This window comes from Strongylocentrotus purpuratus, unplaced genomic scaffold (genome assembly GCF_000002235.5).
Source record: "Strongylocentrotus purpuratus isolate Spur 01 unplaced genomic scaffold, Spur_5.0 spur5_scaffold_19, whole genome shotgun sequence".
NCBI lineage: Eukaryota > Metazoa > Echinodermata > Echinoidea > Camarodonta > Strongylocentrotidae > Strongylocentrotus > Strongylocentrotus purpuratus.
Genome location: NW_022145604.1, coordinates 23,966,947 through 23,979,438, shown reverse-complemented (window position 1 = coordinate 23,979,438; position 12,492 = coordinate 23,966,947). Strand labels below are relative to the sequence as shown.

Genomic DNA, 12,492 nt, shown 5'->3' with positions numbered 1-12,492 from the left:
TAATTTTGTTAATAGGGGCACCTCTCAGATTTAAATAGGGCAATAATCAGAGGTGAAGGGGCACTTCTAAAAAGTGAAAAGGGGCACTTATTGCAAAGGAAAATGAAAACTTGTCAAAGGAAAAGGGGCGCGTGTCAAAATTAAAGGGGCGCTTATCAGAGGTGAAGAGGGGAAGGGGCACTTTTCCTATGGAAAAAGGGGCACTTCTTACAAAGTTAAAAGGGAACTTTCCTATATAAAAAGGGGCATTTGAAAAAAGGGGCACTGTCACCCCCCCCCCCAACTCTTTCTCCCTATCTCTCTCACACACACACTATCTCACATCATTGTTTATTTCTCTCACCATTAAATTGTTCTTTCTCATTTGGTTCCCTTTCTCTTTTACGCTATCTCTCTCTCTCTCTCTCGTTCGCTCTCTGTTCTCCCACTGTTCTATTTCAAGACTTTTTCCATGTATAATTCAATGAACCCAACAATATGCACACTTAAAATCAAAAGATATGAAAGGAATATTGTATATAACATATCAACAATTATGTTCAATTTATTTATTTTTCTTAAAACAGAAAAGATTGTAATTCATGATGAATACGATTATAAAATTGAAGGTCAAAATCAAATATTAAGCTCCAATAGCCTCATAATCTGCTACTTGAAACTATTAGAATTAAATGTTATGTATTTGTTACATTATATACCTTCTCCCATCATTTTTTTAAAACAAAGCATAGTCTACTTTTGAGCCGTGTTTCTTTTGCAGGGAATCTGTTATATCATGACTTGCACTATATTAAAACACATTACAAAACATAATTTCTTAAATGACTTAAAATCACAATTTTTCCAGTGAAACAGTAAACATCTGATGTACATAAAAACATCCTTATGAGTAATGGTTGCTTTGTGGTTCACACACACAACAAGGACATATCAGGCTTATTATCAATGGTTGCTTGTTTGTTACCATAGCTTCATGTTATGAGGATTATAATACAAAGGTTTTGATCCCCATGCAGTCACAGTTACAGCAGATGGAGTTTGGTTCATTGAATAGGCTAAGTAGAACTTCATAGTCCCTGCAAGTATGTCTGTTGTATGAAAAGAGAAAAGAATAAAAGGAAGCACATTGAAACCTATTTCTATTAAACATTAAATAGGTCTTGCATGTACATTGTGACCAAAGTGGACTTACATGCACATTGTGGTAAAAGTGGAGTGCATAATCAGTTACATGAAAGTATTGATGAAAAAATGTGAATGAACAAATGTACCTGGGCATACAAACAACAACTTATTCCTACAGCCTACCTCTCAGAAATTCAGCAGCTCAGTAGTTCTCCTTCCTCTCTCTGAATTTGTCTTAATCATCAGGTTATTTGCCTTCATTTATTTTACTGAAGAAGAACATCATCCTGAAACAAAAATAAAAAGGTTTAGACCTCATTAAAATACCAAAGATCTACTCCATTGATAATTGGTCTTAGTTATAGTGTCAATCATATTCTAACTTAAAAAAAACAACTAACTTTCATGTAGGCAGTGACTAGGCACCCCCTCCCCACTCAGTTACTAGTAATCATTGATTTACAGAATGACTACCGGTATCTCTTTTAAAGTCAAGAACAAACATACACATTCTTGCAGTACTATCTCATAAATGTGCTTGCACCAAGTTGTATTTGCCATGTCATGCCGTAAGAAAGCCAAGTTAGTCCCTTTCCTAAAATCAAGTCTATAGGTCTACATCTTACTTAGATAACACAGCCTGGAATGTAGATTTTACAAGGCCCTAATCGTTAGAGCCCAACTTTTCCATTTTAGTTCAATCTAACATTAGACCAGAGATTGTCTTTGTTTACGTTATCTCCCAAAATGAGCTTCGTGAAGGGGAAAAAAGTAAAATGAAAATTTACTGCACTGTACTGTACTGCAGTCTGTAGGTCTCTAAGTCTTATATGATCTAGAATTGTTAGTGGTAGGTTTGAGTTTTCTTCTGACCCAAATTTGAAAGTAGTTAATCAACTGTTGATTATTTGTGTCTTATTTTCAGAGATAGTTCCGCCCAAAAGTCTAGGCCAAGCTGTCACTGTCAGGAGTGACTGGTAGCCATGGCAATCAAGCTGAAGATATTAGCTCGTGCCGACGTAAAATGATAAAAGTTTGAGCGTAGATTGCACCTACATTCATCAGACAAAACAATTTTAAATCACTACATAATGTACCTTTAGACACATCTGCAGATTCATAAAATCAGCAGATCTTTTTAATAAAAATTGTATATACATTATTTAGTTTACAAAAGTAAGACGTTATTACAGCATTACTCACCAGCAGACTTTCCAAGAAAAACAGAGTATCTATTTTTCCTGTTCAGGAAATAACTGGTGTTGGGCCAACTGGCTTGGAGACGCTTTGTGGGTGCAATCAATAGCACCAACCATATTAACGCCAGGGAAATGGCAGTAATTATAAAACTCATGTTGGGTCTGCACTCTGCAGGACTGCCTCTCTTGTTGAAAGAATTGAGATGTATTGCTCCGATCTCCTGGCAATGGCTATTGAGATGGACTTCACAAGGCGGGACACAGTAGCTTGGGAGAGGCCTTCTTTTTTCATCCCCATGCATCAATTGGAAAGAACCTGAAATAGCAGAAAATCAAGATGAAAAATATGTTGATATTTGATAAGAAATTACAATTTCTCTTTCTCTCTAGTTTACTAATAGAGTTATAAGACTAAGCTAGGTCTACTGTAACATTATCAGCAAATGTATATGTCAAAAAAGGAAGCTTCTGTCCATTTCCTTTCAATTCCTATAAGACCTGTCAAGACTAGACTCTTATTGATGAAATTTAGATTTCTTGGGGAGGGGGGGGGGGGGGGTGGTTATGAAAATCATCATCATCCTGTAGAAAATTATCCCACCAACAGCCACAACTAGCACTGCAGCTCAGGCAGAGGTGTTACCAGACCGAAATTTCTGTCTTTTTCGTTCATTAGCCTCTGATTTGGGTAGGGTCGGCTCCTGAAAGAGATCCTACCCAAATCAGAGGCTAACGAACGAAAGAGACAGCCAGATCTAGATCTAGATAATTTAGGCCTAGGCCTAGATCTAGTGCTAGTCCACTTTCAGGCAACAGCGTCTCAAAAATCCACTATAAAAGTAGTTTCTACGTCTAGCAATGATAATTTTAAGGTGGTGTTAAGGTGGTATATGCGTACGAAAGTACAATAGTGCCCAGAAAAAAATTACCCGGTAAGAAATTGCTCAATCTCAGGAAACGAAAATGTTAACCGACAATTATTTGCACGTATGGGACTGGTCTGCGAACACTGTGAACATTTACCAAGTTTTCCCCAAATTTATTCAGTTAAAAGCATTTTAGATTATCACCAGACAGCAAAATGAAAGTAACAAAAATACTTTATTAGCTGGTGTAACTTTTATGAGCGCTTATCCATACAAAAGAGTGTAAATTGTTATCAAATATAGAAATTCAAATGCAAAACTTACCGTTCACTCTCCGCGGACAGTCGATTTAACTAAAAAGTGACGTCATGCGAAGTTAGGCCGAACTATGACTTATTTAAACCTGCCCCGCGGGCTCACCTCTGAGCGGCCTAAAGTTAGGCCAAACTATGACGTATTTAAGCCTGGCTTATCTTTAGGCCACCTTCGAGAATAGCAAAAAAGATAGTCCATGGTTTAAACCAGGTTTAGGCCACTGATTTAACTTAGGCCGCTTTCGAGAATACCACCCTAAGGTCCTTGTTTGAAATTTAGTTCCCCTCCCGCGCAAATCGTGGAAGCTTTTACATTTCATTAAATCATTAGAGAAAGAAGAGGGTTTTTTGTACCGTTCTCGACTCTTAATCCTCGTTTGAATTTAGTTCCCCAACCTCCTGCGCGAAGCGCGGAAGCTTTGACATTTCATTTAATTATTAGAGAAACAAGACGATTTGTTGTACCGTTCTCGAAAATAATTCTCGTCTGAATTAAGTTTCACCCCTCTCGCGCAAAGCGCGGAAGCTTTTACGTTTCATTAAATCATTGGAGAAAGGAAGAAGATGATTGGTGTTACCGTTCTCGAAAATAATCCTCGTCTGAATTCAGTTTACCCACCCCTCCCCCTCCCGGAAGCGTTATTTTTTTCTGCGGCAAAGATTGGGGTTAGGTGCGTGTTGAGCCTATGGGAAAGTTTAGGGGTAGGGTTAGGGTTAAATCAAGACCTTTTTTTTTTATTAAAAAAAGCCCCAATCTGTGCCGCAGAAAAAAATGACGTCTCCCGGAAGCTATTACGTTTCATTAAATCAGTAGAGAAACAATGCGATTGATTGTACCGTTCTCGAATCTTAAGCATCGTTTGAATTCAGTTTCCCCCCTGCTTTTACGTTTCATTAAATCATTAGAGAAAGAAATGCGATTCTCATTAACATTCTCGACTCTTAATCCTATTCTAAATTCAGTTCCCACACCGCCTCGCGCAAAGCGCGGAAGTTTTGACATTTCGTTGAATTTTTAGAGAAACAAGACGATTCGTTGTACCATTCTCGAAAATAATCCTCGTCTGAATTCAGTTTCCCCCTCCCGCGCGAAGCATGGAAGCTTTGACGTTTCATTAAATTATTAGAGAAAGAAGACGATTCGTTGTACCGTTCTCGAAAATAATCCTCGCCTGAATTCAGCCCCCTCCCCCTCCTTAGGGCCCTATGCGTGGTCCAGGGGGCAGAGCCCCCGGAAGCTCAGAGTTTTAGGCATTTGATTACGGTCAGATGAACATATTTTTATACCTTATTTGTGACACTGGCAGGACACTGATTGGCGTGAGGTCCAGCGGGCGGAGCCCCCAGAAGCCCAAGGGTTTTAGGCACTAAATAACGGTCAGATGAGTATCAAGGGGCCCGCCATAGGGCCCTTGGTTTGGTCCAGGGGGCGGAACCCCCGGAAGCTTAGGGTTTTTAGGCGTTTAATTATACGGTCAGATGAGCATATTTTAATACCTTATTTTGTTGAGACACTGGCAGTTAACTATTTTTTTCTTTCTTGCTCTCTTTCTTTCAATTTCTCTTTAATATACTTTTCCAAAAAAATTGGGGTGGGGGGGGGGGGGGGGGGGGGGGGGCGTGGAAGGGAGTTGGAGGCTCCCTATCCCCGCCGTTCCGCGGGCCCTGACATGTAGGCATCGTAAGAAGCATATTTCTTGCCTGGCTGTAAATTTAGGAATTTGTCATTTTACAACAAACAACAAACGCATAAAAAAGTATAATTTACTAATAAATGAGGACAAATCACGGAAAATTATGTAATTTCAGCATTATGTGTAAACTACCGTTATGGAATTAGAAATAAACCACGTTTAAATTGTTTCCCCCGAGCCCCCTCCCTGATCAGTACGCCAGTGCCCCCCCCCCCCGATCTACACTGATTTTTGTTGGCGGAAAATTTCCCCGGAAAACTACCAACAAGAACAATAATCACCACCCCCCCCCCCCCCCCCAAAAAAAAAAACCCAACAAAACAAATAAAACAAAACAAAACAAAACAACAACAACAACAACAACAACAACAAACAAACAAAAGTATATCCCCCGGGACAAACACTCCAAGAGGTCACTTAAACCCGGAAAATTACCCCCAACCCCGCCCTGAAGATCAGCCCCGGGACAGTCAACCCCCCCCCCCCTGTTTATTAAAGGGGAAATCCACCCTGATAACAAATTTGTTTTAATAAAAGCAAAACAATGTTGGGGGATAATGGTCGTCAAGGGTCGAGGGGGTGGGGGGATGATTGTCCAAGGAGTTATTTTTTGCCTCGGACGATGGCAGTCCTTGGGGGGGGGGTGGATTTCCGGGAGAGAACCATTTACTCTAATCCATAGTTTCGCATTTGATACTATACTTTTCCGTTTTAACAGGAGACGGTTGTGTGGTACTTTATACAAAGCCTAGGAGAAGTCGAGCATGATCATGTCAATCAACCCATTGCTTACTGGAACCTGGTGGTCCATCTGTTAAGGCTATGGGAATTAGATAATTCAGTAGTCAACGGGTTAACCTGTTTCCATCGTTTGTGTACCGAAGCAGGGTCCTGGATTGTAAGTAGGAGCTGCGTCTCAAAGGAATGAATAGCGGAATCCGTGTTTACAAGACGAGAGGATGTTGTTATTGTCAAGATGTTTCATGATTGAAGAGATGAATGCGTGCTGTAGCAACTTACAGGTTATTGTTGTAAGGGATATCGGCTAGAAATTCTGGTGTTCATAACCTAAATGTTTTAAATTGATGTACTGTTATTGTTTTCACTTGATGTTATTTTATGGTTGAATCAATAAATACAAATGACAATGATCGCTTTTAGATTTTACTAAAAATGCAAAAGAACACAAATGAAATAGTTATCTGAACTCCAAAACACGTCAATTCAGCACAACATGCTTAACGTAAACTGTATACATGCGCTGCGTGTGTGTCCATGAGAGTCTGTGTGGTGTGTGTTTCTGTGACACCGAATTATGCAGGCCCATTGACCAAACATTGTGAAAAGATGAAGAACAAAATACAAGGATTTAAATGGAATGTTTTGTCAAAAAACTGAAAATAGCAGTCCGAGAGTTGCATTACATTCACTTATACCATAAAGCACATGAAATACATAGCAATGTAAAAAAAATTATGACATAAACCTTAATACGATAGTTTATTAAAAGGGAGAATTAATAATACATATTATTATGAGAACAAAACAAGTATAACTAACATTAGATTTAATAAATACTGCTAGGAAATCTCATTTTTCTTATAATACTGAAACTTAATAATTAGAGAAACCTTGAAAAAAATAAAACCGGTAAAATATTATAAAAGTTCTTGAAGTATATATGAGGAAGAAGCATAACTTAAAGTTTAAAGCCACAAATAAACTTACAATATAGAGGTCTTTCATTTCGTATAGATTTCGTATAGAAGTTGGCGATTTCACAAGTTGTGTTAAATTCGAATCCTTAGAAATTTCCAAAAGAGGCTTTGTGTAATTTGAGAGCTTTCTTTGAAGTAGGTCACAATTTAAAGGTACTATGTCCCATTCGCAGGTCAAAAAATGAAAAGGTTAAATTCCAACAATACTTCTTTAGAACTTCCCTCAAAACGAAGGGTTTGAAAATGGTACGTGTTCATGAAAGTTATAATAATAATAATAATAATAATAAGATATTTGTATACCGCAAATTGCAAATTGCCTCTAAGCGGTTTAGAAGAAAAATAGCTGATAAGTAAAGGAAACAGAATTTGTATTACAAATTACATCAATTCAATTAACATTAAAAAATAAAAAATAATACATGTACATGATTACAAATCACTTGCAACCAAAATTCAAATAGTTCATAAATTAATAATATCCTACGTTAATCTACAAAAAAAAGAAAGAAAAAAAGGCAAAATGTCAAAAGGGCTATTCAGGAACAAGACTTAAAGATATATGTTTTTAGCATTGTTTTAAATGTATTTAAAGAGCTAGTATTGCGAATTTGAAGGGGGGAATTGTCCGAAAGAAATGCAGCTGCATAAACGAAAGAACGTTGACCGTATTGTGTGTATGGAATAGTTATGTAATCATTCATTTATACACTGCCGGTAAATTCTTTGATACACACGTGGAAGTATTCTTTTCTAGAGGGCAAACAAAAGGTGTTTATGAAGTGACCCCATCTTTTTGGGCCATGGTAATTCTGAAATACACAAAGTCAGACGTTTCGATGTGTAAAAGGCCTGTGAATATTTCCGGGGGGGGGGGGCGGGGGTCATTTGTACAAGTGCTATCTCCGTAGTGGCTTATCGGACTACATATATTTTAAAAGTCCAACAATATTCTGGTACAAAATTGTATTGGTTTGTTGATTCTGCAGTGTATTTTGGGTTGAAGAAATCATGAAATAATATGAAATGGATTATAGTACTTAAATCATGATAGAAATAAAGCCTCCTTAATTAATCAATATAGTTTTTTAAATATTTGACCTTGAAATTAGTATGCTTGATTTTAATCAACACGGTGGTAACAGCTGGTGCTTTTAATTTGTGCAATTACATTACGTAACATGTGGGGGGAGCATTTCATTCTCGAAAACTACTTTATTATATCTCTCCAACATACACAGGTTAATTTTTTCTAGTTTGTATTTTATTGAAGTGAATCCTTAAAGATCCTTAAGAATTAAGTCCATATTATGTTAATGGTAATTTAATTTAATTTTTTTTTTTTTTTTTGATAATTTATACTTAAAAATAAAATCTAATCTGGATGATTCTAGTATAGGCAATTATGGTAGTTTTACCCAACACTTGTCATTCAAGGGCAAACCAAGTTTGATACCCGCCTTTTTTTTTGCAATTTGAAAATCAAGTATAAAAAAAGTAAATTTGTTCAGTCATCAATTCATGAAGAGGATGATATTTAATTGCTTAGCTTGTAATTTGCCCTGGCAACACAGAAGGGGTGCAGTATAAAACTATTGGGATACCGGTGTATTCGAAATGAATCATCTGAAATAAGAAATTCTTATTTTTGTCGATCATCATTTCATCTATGTGTGATAGACAATCTGTACACTATCGAAAGATGTGTATACTTGGGAATTGTCTTGGTACAAAAATAAAGGAGGGAGCGTAAAAAGTACTCTTTTTCACTGTTTTCTATTGAAAAAAACGAGAGTTAAATGCATCTCATGTCATTATACTTATGTTTGGCCTGGTCTGATAAGATTTCAATGTCATCGCTCTGGTGACTGCGTAGAAATGTGAGATGAAACGTGATCCAGTGTTCCCCCCCCCCCGACAAAAAAAAAAAAAAAAAAAATCAATCAATGGCAAAGGAAAGGGAGAAAAGGGAGAGGGGAAGAGAGACAGGGGGAGTGAGAGTGAGAGGGGGAGAGGGAGGTGGAGAGAGAGGGGGAGAGACAGTATGAAAAGTAGAGCTCGCCCATGCACCTTCCCTTTACTCCACGGCATGTTTAGTTTCTCTTTTGTTTGATTTTTGTTCGTTTATGTATTTCATTCATCCAGTAAAACCAGTAGACCCCCCCCCCCCCCTCCAGCCCTTTGAATAGCTGTTCCAACACTAGACCTCCACTTTTGATGGTGACGTGTTTGCTTATCTCATTTGTAAACCAGTACATGTGTACGCACAAAGTTCAGTCAACAATGTAGGAAAGCAAATGAAGGGGCAATTATACAAAATGATGCGGATTCACGCAGCAGGTTTGATTTCCAATTAAACAGTCGATTGTGGTTTGATTTGTGTTAGTTTATGTATTTCATTAATCCAGTAAAACCAGTAGACCCCCTCCCGCCCCATGAATAGCTGTACCAACACTAGACCTTCACTTTTGATGGTGACGTGTATGCTTATCTCATTTGTAAACCATGTGTACGCACAAAGTTCAGTCAACAATGTAGGGAAACGGTTCTAGGACAATTACCCCCTGGGCAATCACCCCCCGGAAAGTTACCCCCCGGAAAACTACCCCCCAAGGACAATTACCCCCCGGAGAATTACCCCCCGGAGAATTACCCCCCGAGGACAATAACCCCCTAAGGACAATTACCCCCCGGAAAATTACCCCCCGGAGAATTACCCCCCGAGGACAATTACCCCCCAAGGACAATTACCCCCCGGAAAATTACCCCCCTGAGAATTACCCCCCGAGGACAATTACCCCCCAAGGATAATTACCCCCCGGAAAACTACCCCCCGGAAAATGACCCCCCGAGGACAACTACCCCCGAGGACAATTACCCCCCCCCCCCCCCCGGGGACAATCAGGATTCAATAGCAAAAGACGATCTGTCACGTTGAGAGATGCTGTGAAGGCTACGAGCCCATAAAATCCCGTGCATGAACCCACATTCGTTCAAATACTTGCGCGTGATCTTCCTCATTACTACACATTTTTCTTTAACTATAATCTATGCAACAACACTGTGGTTGCTGTTTTCTACGAAGGATTTCTCTTGTGCAGCATTATTTCAACTTTTTGTTCGACACGATGCCCTCTTAAGAAATGAAAAGTTTCGCCCAATCTTAAATTCTTCACAAACTATTTATTTTGCATCACTCTGGCACTCGTCAAGTGCTATGTACACACGTATGGGCACATTTGTTTCTTGATTTAGTGAACGAGCAAGAAAAACAAGGACAAGACATTTTCAAAATGGTAAAACATAATGTTGTAATCAACACACTAGCACAGATTTAAGGTATGCGGGCGCCTCACCGCCGAATGTACACGAATATAAAGTGAAATATTCGGTCATGACCTTGATACACGAATATGAGGATATTCGGGCCTCTCGTTGCCTTGATTCATCATGTTTATAATTGTGATGAGTGTGGTAACAATGTGATGTCGAAATAAAAGATATATATTCGCAAAATATTGTCAGTGAGCAAGGAAGAAAGACATTTTATTATTTGTTTACATTTTATTTTTTAATGACAATAAATACTCTACCCGTTTCTGATATTTGTTTTTCACAAAATCAACGTTTGCCAAAAAAAATTGTCATGTAACTAACATTCTCTTGCGGCACCCCAGTTGAAAAAACGCTGCTCTGGAATTACAAAATCATTGAGATGAATGTACCCAAGTGCGGATACTTATTTTCTTTTAATATGGCACCGTACATACCATATATTTAACTTGAAGGCAATTTTTATTTCAAAATAAATTACAGTACAAGAAAACACATTTTAATTCACCATGACAACAGAAATATATATATATATATATTACATTACATTTATAAACATGAAGAGAACCTTAATTTTGGAATAGATCATGGATGAGGGCCCATTATACATACAAAGACAAATATACGATCAGCTGATTAGAAAAGTTACAGAGGATGCATAAATAATGATATCTTACATCCTAATTTCTTTGTTGGGCCATTTTTGGGGAGACTAGCTGTATTAACGCGTACTTATCTGCGCGCAATGTATTGTTAAATTTCTAAGAAATGTAAATTCCGTACTTTGATTTGATACATGCGTCTTCTGGCAATTGAATTAGATTTTATACATGCGTCTTCTGGCAATTGAATTTGATTCAATACACGTGGCATATTAAGTCAAACTTCACAAAGGTGGAATGGATACAGAGCGAGAGGGGTGGGTGAAATCTCCTCCTAGGAGGATACATGTACGTCAAGCAAAAAGATTTGGCAGATGGGTACGAGGGCTTTGAATGTGAGCTACGAATATAAATATAATTTATACACAACCCCTGTACGAAACAAATCTATTCCGTCATAAATAACTAAGAAAATGAAAGTTCATGACATTTTCTCTAAATAGCAATTTGAAGAGGAGCTCGCATTATACGTCACAGTGTTACAAATTCCCTGGGTGTGATTGTCCTCGGGCCGCGGTAATGGTGTTTCGAGGGAGGGGGGGGGGGGGGTAATTGTCCTCGGGGGGTAGTTGTCCTCGGGTGGTAATTGTCCTCGGGGGTAGTTGTCCTCGGGGGTAATTGTCCTCGGGGGGTAATTGTCCTCGGGGGTAGTTGTCCTCGGGGGGTAATTCTCCGGGGGGTAATTTTCCGGGGGGTAATCGTCCTTGGGGGGTAATTGTCCTCGGGGGGTAATTCTCCGGGGGGTAATTTTCCGGGGGGTAATTGTCCTTGGGGGGTAATTGTCCTCGGGGGGTAATTCTCCGGGGGGTAAATTTCCAGGGGGTAATTGTCCTTGGGGGGTAGTTTTCCGGGGGGTAATTTTCCGGGGGGTGATTGCCCAGGGGGTAATTGTCCTGATACGTAGGGAAACATATGAAGGGGCAATTACAAGATTGAATTGAATTGAACTTTATTTGATTCCAATCACAATAAAAATGACATTATACATTGTTGTAATACATAGGCGAAGAAAAATACATTGAAATATATATACATACATTCTATTTTTGAAAAAGGAGAAAAAGAAAAATAAGACTTGATTAAAATTTTAAAAAATAGGATGGAAAAAGGTGCATCCGTAAAAACCACAGGGTCTTGATGAATGGGCGCACCCTGAGCGCATCATAATATAAATAACAATAAAAACCTCAGTCAGCTGGAGAAGAGTAAAGGGATAAACAACGTTTACAATATATTATTTAAGAAGAACTATACCATGACAAGAAGTCTCTTTGGGAGTCTCGAAGGCAAATTTTCAAAAATTTATAAATCATGAGGGTCTATAAAAAGCATAACATATTTAGACTATTGGCCAAGGGAGAAGGCACTAAGGAGAAAAACAGAAACTAAATTGTTATTTTTGTACTCGGCAAACGGGAGATAATTATATCCACGACGTCACTATCTGAACAAACTGCCAATTTGAAATTTCTAAGCTATAGAATTACTGATTTTATATTTCATGAATTCATAAATTATTGGTACAATTTATTTCAAACTTTGCCATTCTGTTTATCTTATTTGTCTGTATGCTTTCATACA

General features: G+C 38.2%; 1 long non-coding RNA gene across 1 annotated transcript; it reads right to left on the bottom strand.

The window, feature by feature from the left end:
• Positions 1–913: 913 nt before the first annotated feature.
• LOC115926132 lies at positions 914–3,043 on the bottom strand. Its single transcript, XR_004064985.1, has 3 exons — positions 2,329–3,043; positions 1,309–1,412; positions 914–1,088 (listed from the first exon to the last, which is right to left on the bottom strand). It is a non-coding gene; the product is annotated as an uncharacterized LOC115926132 (long non-coding RNA).
• Between the last annotated feature and the right edge of the window lie 9,449 nt (positions 3,044–12,492).